This window comes from Triticum dicoccoides, chromosome 6B (genome assembly GCF_002162155.2).
Source record: "Triticum dicoccoides isolate Atlit2015 ecotype Zavitan chromosome 6B, WEW_v2.0, whole genome shotgun sequence".
NCBI classification, from domain to species: domain Eukaryota; kingdom Viridiplantae; phylum Streptophyta; class Magnoliopsida; order Poales; family Poaceae; genus Triticum; species Triticum dicoccoides.
This window is the reverse complement of record NC_041391.1, coordinates 178203884-178213381: the sequence shown is the minus strand read 5'-3', so window position 1 is coordinate 178213381 and position 9498 is coordinate 178203884.

The following is a 9498-nucleotide window of genomic DNA, read 5'->3' as shown; positions in this document are numbered from 1 at the left end:
CATTTCTCTCTCTCTCTCTACTTCGGATCATTTTCAAGCTAGTAGTATCACTTTAGTATCAGGTTCTTGGCCTATAGCCCTGTGCTGTCCATGTAATCTGTTGTTAGCTTGTGTCTTCTTGTGCGTATGCTTGGGTTGATTGGAACCGGCATCTATCTATGGTCGCCATTAAATGGGGGGCATGCAAAATCGCGTTACCAAACAGCTGCCTCTTGCGTCTCTGTCCCATCAGCAGTCAGCAGTTGGACGTACATGCATGTTGGCCTCTGTTCCAATTCGTCAAGCAGTACCAGACTGAGAAAGAAAAGGACCGTTCCAATTCGACACATTGTCATTATCGGCGCTAGATTTGTCATTTTCGTTTCACAATAACAGTTTTAAATAGATGGATACTCAATATACATCTGGATCGCATGGAAATGTGCATGCTACACACACACACACACACACACACACACAATCTAGTACTAGTCATTTGTTGTTGTTCGTTCTATCCGTCATGATGCGTAGAGCATGGTTGGGCAGATTACTGCAGTAGTCATCCATCCATCCATGGTTCGGTGTAACATGAGCTGTGCTCAGCCAACTGCATGCCGATTTCCCGGTTCATTGTCAAGTCGCTTGCATGCTGCATGAGCCTGTGGACGTAATGATTCCTCGGGCCTTTTGATTCGAATCGAAGAAAAAAAAATTGACGTGTCGATGTCGATTGGATGCGCTCCTCATGATCTCCCGTACCGTACGCCTGCTTATCTTGTGCCGTGCACCATGCATGCACGGTCTGGCCTCTTTCCTTTTTATCACAAGGAAAAAATTCTCGTTCCCTCGCATGCATGCACAGGCCTCTGCATCGCCTTGGTCGCAGCAGGAGCATGCAGCCTTCCATCGGCTGCACTGCAGGGTTTCCCGCTAGGGCCGATCTGGGTCTTCATTGGTCGCGGCGTACTTTTTGCCTAATCTGTGCAAAGACATGTATACCCTCTCCCTGCCTTCTGCTCCGGTTCTGCCATCTGCCGCCCTCGCCGGCCGGTGCACCACTGGCCCAGCGCCTGCCTCGCTGCCTCCTACTGAGCCTAGGGCTTCAGGTAGGCCGGCCGTGGGGTGAGCGGGGCCGTGACGCATGGGCGTGAATCGATCCGTGGTCCGATGAGCAGGAGCAGATATAAGCTATGGTGTGGATGGGTTGGATTGGTGACCACGGTGCAATGCGAAGCACGGCTGGTGTACTGGCGCGGAGCACCCGTCTCGTCTCTCCACGGATCAAACGGCGATGGCTACGTTTTCTGACGAATTCTCGGCCTCTGCCTCGCATGTGTCGCTGCGGAAGCGGACCGCTCCGTCGTGTCACGGATCGGAGAGCACGGGTCTCACGTTACAGTTTGCAAGAAAAGCTGGACGAGATGGCATGGCTGCCACGGCCATGAGCGTCACCCCACCGAGTCCGGTCACAGCACGTACTTGTCCACAGTGGAAGAGTATATGGAGTGGTAGTCACTGGGACAGGAGTGACACGACGTAGAAACCGCAGCGGTAGGCTAGAGCCTACAAGTGCAGCTCGGCTCACTCATTTAATGCGTCCCTATGTAGGTTAGCTTAGTTTAATTTCATGCCCAAAGAATCTAACGGTTCCCCTAATCTCAATACTACAGTGCTAATCCTATTTATACCCGCCGACAGGATGAACGTCGAGCTATTCTGTATGTACTCCGCGATTGAGGACAGAGGATGTGCCATTTATTAATAGAATGGGTCATTTACTAATCAATAGAATCGGTCATTTACAGAGTTAAGAGGAAGGATACAATGGCTTTGAAGAGTGCATATGGCTTTCAGATGGTTCTGCTCTTGATGTTGTATTCTATTGATTAGTTTTCCCTTCTTAGTTTTTTTTTGCTTAATTCGGGCATGTATAGTTATTCTTTTGGACATTATTTTTGTATTATTTATTTGTAAGTTAATAAAAATACGCAGCAGAGTCCTGCTATTTCCCTCAAAAAGAAAAAAAATAAGAAAACTTGTTTGCTTGTGTGGAATTTCCAAGAACTTCAGGGTAAAATGGAGTAGTCTTGGTGTCTAACACGATTTTATTTGTAAAACTTACTTTTTTCATATCTGGTTTGTAGAACATACTATTTTTTGGATCTGGTTTGTAAAACATACTCTAAGTGGACCTCCGAGTACTTAACTAACTTTATTGACTATGAACAACTGTTCAAATTAGCATTAGGCGGGGCGGGGGGCTACAGCCCCCTACCCACCTTCGCAAATTATCCTTTTTCAACCAGTTTTGTATACTAGGACACTTATATCTTATAATAATCATTTATTTATAATCACATACATTGACTATCTATACCTATTTGATGATAAAAGAATACACTACCGTCAAGTACTTAGAGGTATAGTAAACCTACTTTTGGTACAAGATTTAGCTGTTGAGTTGCCATATTGGATTAGCAAAATCCGCAAATATATTTTCCTAGCAACATTCTTAACAAGCGTAATGCATGAGTGGATCTTGTCTTTTCTACTAACAATTGGAATCATTGAACAAAGTGTATTAGCGGACAAGCATATTGTCCATGACTTGGAAAACATGCGCCTTGTTGAATGAATTGTGTGATTGTAAGCTAAAATCTTTTTCTTCTAGTTTGCACCAATTTCAACACTGATAATCAACAACATTCAACACTAGACAATCAGTGTCACTACCACGCTGGGAAGAAATATGCCAGCTCTGGGCAAGCATCGCACATTACCGCAACCTATTGAGTTGCTCTCGTACTCATCATATGCATCATTTTGCACGCCTAGTTAGCATATATAACTGAAACTTGGCATCCTTTTTATGATTTACCATGTAGATCAAGCAAATTGGGTAGTAATACCTAGACTTATTTTATTCAATGTCATTAGGGTAATAGTTCAGATGTTTGATCCAATAAGTTGCCTTTATGATTTGGTGCATAAACAACTTTTGGAGCTTCATTTGGGGTAAGGGGGCCAATGCCCTCCCCTCCCACCTCCTCCCCCAAACTGGGCAAAATAAAAAAAAACTTTTTACTTATATAGACTTCCCCAAATGGAGTACAATTGTCCAAAACATTTTGCTTATGCAGACGTGACCATGACCACGGGGAAAAGATCGAGAACATCAACCTCTTGTGGTTTACTCCTCATCGTCACCACCACCACAAATAGCGACGATGGTGACCATCGCACCAGACGGCTACTAGAGCGCTAGAGCCTTCTTGAGAAGGAGACACACTCGAGATCAAGAGAGATTGAGAGAAAGTGAGGTGGGAGGAAGAGATATCAAGGGAGGGGAGGAAGGGTAGAGATCTTGTAGGTACACATTGGTGTGACAACCACGTTCAGAAGTATAAGGCTGGTCGTAACGAGGAATATCATATACTAGTATCATGCATAGTATCATATGTTGGTATCATAGATGACTTCATTTGTTGTCATGCATGACACTTAGTAGCATAAAATTTAACATGATATGGTATCATAATATTATACTCAACCCCTTTTTTCATTTAATTCTATGTCACCTTATCAAAATTGCCTAGTTGGCATGTATGATACTAGCTATGATACTCTCATTGCGGGCAACCTTAAATGGGGTTTGGTGGTAAGTCATCATTGTGTTTGTTCCCAATCTGTCATACACCGTAACTTGCATGTTGAATGTGTTACAGAAATGTTTTTCTGTAAATACGTTTTTAGCTCTTGATATTTTAGTATGGTTGAAAATTTATCTATTGACATATCACTCTGAGATATATTTCTAGTGGGAAGGAAGAAAGGAACATAAAAAGAGCCCTTTAACCGTAAAAAAGAAATCACCGATTAAGACTAGTTACCATATTACTCCCAAGAGTAGCAGGCTTTGCTCGTTGCCGGTGGCGTGGCACGGTAAAATCCGGAGTCTTGACATGCTTTGACTCTCTCATTTGGTGTAAATATGCAGGGGCAGGGGCAGGGGACGGAAGGCTGCCGGACTTTGGATTTTTTTCTTAACGAAGGCAAAAACTTTGCCTCATCTCAGCTTTGTCACGTGACTTTGAACATTATCCTAGCACAGCTCGGTCGCTGCATCTCCTCTGTCCTTTTTCCGAAATTTTCATGCTGGTTATCGTATCTCTGTATAGTATAATCACTTCCTTATCCTGTAGCCCTGTATTTGTCTACGTACTGTGTTGGTAGGTCACGTCGGCTTGTGTTATTTTCCATGAAAAGTTTGTCTTGCTCATCTACTTGTATTTGGTGTGTTTGGGTTGGATTTTTTCGATCTACGCTGCTGCGCTGGTTTTATGGGATCTTAACACGATGACTTTTCGACTGTCTACTATAACAAGTTGTGTCCCTGCTGATGGATGGACAATGACGGTGACTCGCCTTCGGCTTGCTTCAATGCTTGTGGTTGTCACTATGTGATCTATGAATCTGGATGTAATATTTATGTATGGTCATGATTGAAAATGAATAAATCGAAAATTCTGTAAAAAAAAGTTTATCTTATATGTTGAACACTGCTCTGCAGGTGCGGCAGTTTTTTGCTTTCCAGAAGCAGCATATGCATGCATAGGATGCTATGCATGCATGCAGCTCGAGGGTTGTACCAGTTTCGAGTGTTTGATTTGGTGGTGGTGGTTTTTAAATCGGGCAAATTGTAACATAAACGATCATCGGAGAACCAAAAGATGCAGTCTTAATTGGATAGAACATACGATAAAAAAAACTTAATTAAATGGGGAACGGCGGAGGAAATTACCATTTCCTCGCGGCCCCCTTCCATTGCGGTCGGCGGTGCTGCTTTGGCCTTCGGTGTAGGCATCGACCGACGGAGGGTCGTCATCGTCATCGGAAGTTGATCCGTCATCGGAGTCGTCCGACAGCTCCATGTGCTCCCCGACAAGCCTCCGGAACAAGCGTTCCTGCTCCTGGGCGTGCCTCCTCGCATTCGCCTCCTTCGTCGCCTTCGCCGACGCCTCACGCTCCGATAGCTCGATAGCGAGCCAGAGTGTTGTGGTGTTCTTCCGCCACAGCCGCCGCGCATCTGTCTCCACCGTTGTCAGGGACCGCCGGGTGACGGACGTAATGAGCGCGTCCACGGGATCGAACGGCGCGCGCGCGACTGCCGTACGCCTCGCCGCCCACCGCCCACCGCCGTGGCCTCCCTCGCGCGTTGCCGCCCGAGCCGAGCTGCCTGCGCCTCTGACTCTGGCGTCCTCAACCGACCCGACGCCTGCGAAGGCACAAGCACCCAACGGTGCTCGTGGACCCTCTCAGGAGGTTGAATGGACGGGGTGGCGGCGGGGCAGCGTACCTGGAGTGGGGTTAAGCAGGCGGTGCTTCGACAGGTGCTGCGTGTCGGACAGGAGGACCCGGCAACATCGCCCGCACTGCGACGACGGGCGAAGGTTGACGATGAGTCGCTCCATGCGCTCCCACCGCTATTGCCGCCCTGATCTAGACAGGAGCAGCACAGAGCAATGCAGAGAGCGACCGCATCAACGTCTCTTCCGTCCATGTTGGAGCCGGAGCCGTTGCGATCGTCGGCCATGGATCGGAGTAGGAAGAGGAGAGGACGGAGAGAATAGAGTGGACTTGATAGAGGCAAAGGTGTCCCGTCTTTCGATGAGATTGTGGCTATCATTTTGGAGGAAGTCGACTTTGACGATCCGACTATGAACGTGCGAGAACGTCGCTCCTTAGCAATCGCTAAACCAACTCCAAGAGGTTATTGACCACGCCGGAGCACGATCAACCTGACCACGAAGGTCTGTTTCCTGCAGGCAAACGAAGAACAAGCAAGAAACTAAGATTGCAATCTGGATATTGGGAATATAAGAGGAAAGCTTTATTGATCAAGGTGGGGTTCTGTGACGCCTTTGTCTGGTCGTTGAACACAAACGAAGTACGCGAAGTTGCAGCTATGGCGAACTTTTAATCTAAACAAAAACCCCAAAGTCTAAACGATGCCCTAAGGGCTGTATATATGGAGGAAGAGGGGGGGGGGGATTTCATGGCCCTTGGTGGAGGGGTCTGAAATCAACCCTATCTCTTGTTTCCCCACACATACGGCCTCTAAAAATAGCCTATACTTATGTATTTCGAAATTACATGGGTCTGGCCCAATAATAAGATGATGCAGCACCTAGAATAGCCTCGGGACAAAATTTTATGAAGTGGCATCTTGTATATTTCGTCCAAGGCTTCATGCACCCATTATGGTGGCTTCAAAGTCCTTAAATCATCACTTGTAACTCTGTTCTTGTTCCCCTTGCGCATGCCATCATCTCCATACTTGTTCTTGCTCCAATGTTCATCCTTCTCCAAGCTAGGCCCTTCATTTGTAAGCAAAACAAATGTATCCAATTTAGGCAGCATCATATTCTCATGAACATTAGAATCATTACCAAGAAACGAAAGTACCTGGTAATTTAGTTGGTGTGCGCGAGCTCTAGTAATTGGTCCAGTATGTATAGTAGCAGGGGCTGTGGGTGTAACAATGATATTGATCTCCTCATCATCCTCCCCTTCTTGAAATGAAGTCGTCCTCGACGGAAGTTCATCTTCCTCACCCAAATAAGGCTTTAAATCTGCAATGTTAAAAGTGGGACTAACCCCAAAATCTGCAGGTAGCTCAAGTTTATATGCATTATAATTTATTTTCTCAAACACCTTAAAGGGACCATCAGCACGTGGCATTAGCTTTGATTTGCGCAAATCAAGAAATCTATCCTTACGCAAATGTAACCAAACAAGATCTCCAAGTGCAAACACAACATGTTTTCTACCCTTATCTCCAGCAAGTTTATATTTAGCATTCATACGCTCAATGTTTTCCTTAGTTAACTCATGCATTTTTAAAATCAATTCAACACGTTCTTTAGCATCAAAATTAACCTTCTCCGAAGATGGAAGAGGCAACAAATCAATAGGTGCACGAGGTAGGAAACCATACACAACTTCAAAAGGGCACATCTTAGTAGTAGAATGCAATGAACGATTATAATAAAATTCAATATGAGGCAAGCATTCCTCCCACATTTTCTTATTATTCTCAAAACAGCCCTAAGCATAGTAGACAATGTCCTATTGACTATTTCAGTTTGTCCATCAGTTTGGGGGTGACAAGTAGTACTAAAAAGCAGTTTAGTCCCCAACTTAGCCCATAAACATCTCCAAAAGTGGCTAAGAAATTTAGTATCACGATCTGAAATAATAGTATTTGGCACACCATGCAAGCGAATAATTTCACGAAAGAACAAATCAGCAACATTAACAGCATCATCGCTTTTATGACATGGTATAAAGTGTGCCATTTTCGAGAATCTATCCACGACAACAAATATGCTATCCCTCCCCTTCTTTGTTCTAGGTAAACCTAAAACAAAGTCCATAGATATATCCTCCCAAGGAACACTAGGTACAGGCAAAGGCATATATAAACCATGAGGATTGAGTCATGACTTAGCTTTTTGACATGTAGTGCAGCGAGCAATAAAACGCTCAACATCCCGTCTCATCTTTGGCCAAAAGAAATGTGTAGCAAGTACGTCCTCCGTCTTCTTCACGCCAAAGTGTCCCATTAGTCCTGCTCCATGCGCCTCCCGCAACAACAAAAGACGAACGGAGCTAGCTGGAATGCATAGCTTGTTAGCACGAAACACAAATCCATCGTTAATGACAAACTTGTTCCATGTTCTCCCTTCTTTACAATTTTTCAATACATCTTTAAATCAACATCATGTACATATTGATCTTTGATGGTCTCCAAACCAAATATCTTGAAGTCAAGTTGTGAAAGCATAATATAGCGACGAGACAATGCACCAGGCCATCAGCAATAACATTTTCTTTACCCTTCTTGTGTTTAATGACATAAGGGAAAGTCTCAATGAATTCAACCCATTTAACATGTCTACGATTCAGTTTAGCTTGACTTTTAATATGTTTCGAAGATTCATGATCAGAATGTATAACAAATTCTTTGGGCCATAAATAATGTTGCCATGTTTCTAAAGTCCGAACAAGAACATATAATTCTTTATCAGAAGTAGAATAATTCAGACTAGGCCCACTCAATTTTTCAGAAAAGTATGCAACAGGTTTGCCATCTTGTAATAACACACCTCCTAATCCAATTCCACTAGCATCACATTCAAGCTCAAAAGTCTTATTAAAATCAGGAAGTTGGAGTAAAGGAGCATGTGTCCACTTATCTTTCAATATCGTGAAGGCTTTTTCCTGTGCGGTACCCCAAACAAAAGGCACATCCTTCTTTGTAAGCTCGTTGAGAGGTGCAGCAATGGTGCTGAAATCTCTCACAAAACGCCTATAGAATCCAGCGAGGCCAAGAAAACTCCTCACTTGTGTGACCGTTTTGGGCTGCGGCCAACTTTCAATAGCTTCAATCTTGGCTTTGTCAACTTCAATTCCCTGTGGAGTAACAACATAGCCAAGAAAAGATACTCGGTCGGTGCAAAAGGTGCACTTGCCAAGGTTACCAAACAAACGTGCATCACGTAGAGCAATAAAAATAGCACATAAATGTTCCAAATGTTCTTCCAAAGATCTGCTATAAATCAATATGTCATCAAAGTAAACTACCACAAATCGTCTAATGGAAGCACGTAAAACTTCGTTCATTAATCTCATGAAAGTACTAGGTGCATTAGTTAACCCAAAAGGCATGACTAACCACTCATATAATCCAAACTTAGTTTTAAATGCTGTTTTCCATTCATCTCCCAATTTCATACGAATTTGATGGTATCCACTACGCAAATCAACTTTGGAGAATATTGTAGAGCCACTCAATTCATCAAGCATATCATCTAGCCTAGGAATAGGATGACGATAACGAATAGTAATTTTATTAATGCCTCTACAATCAACACAAATACGTGATGTACCATCCTTTTTGGCACTAGAATAATAGGAACAACACAAGGACTAAGGGATTCGCGTATATAAGCTTTGTCGAGCAGCTCCTATACTTGACGCATAATCTCCTTCGTCTCCTCTGGATTGGTATGGTATGGTGCACGGTTGGGTAATGATGCACCGGGAATTAAGTCAATCTGATGCTCAATCCCTCGAATGGGAGGTAATCCCGGTGGCACGTCTTGTGGAAAGACGTCAGTGAACTCCTGCAAAATGTTAGTGACAGTAGGAGGCAAAGAGGAAGGCACGTCCTCGAATGAAAATAATGCCTCTTTGCACACAAAAGCATAGCAAACAGATTTGCTGAAATCTAGCTCATCAATATCAGATTTAGTGGCAAGTAAACATGCACTTTTCAATTTAATTTCAGAAGTAACACTAGATGGTTTACTATTAGGCTTCATTTGTTGCTCAAATTCTTTTGCCACAATCTGATTTTCACTCATATTTTTCTCCTGTTTTGCTTTATTAGCTCTATTAATATCATCTTTCGAAATGGAATCAGGAGTCATAGGAAGCAAAGTAATATTTTTATCC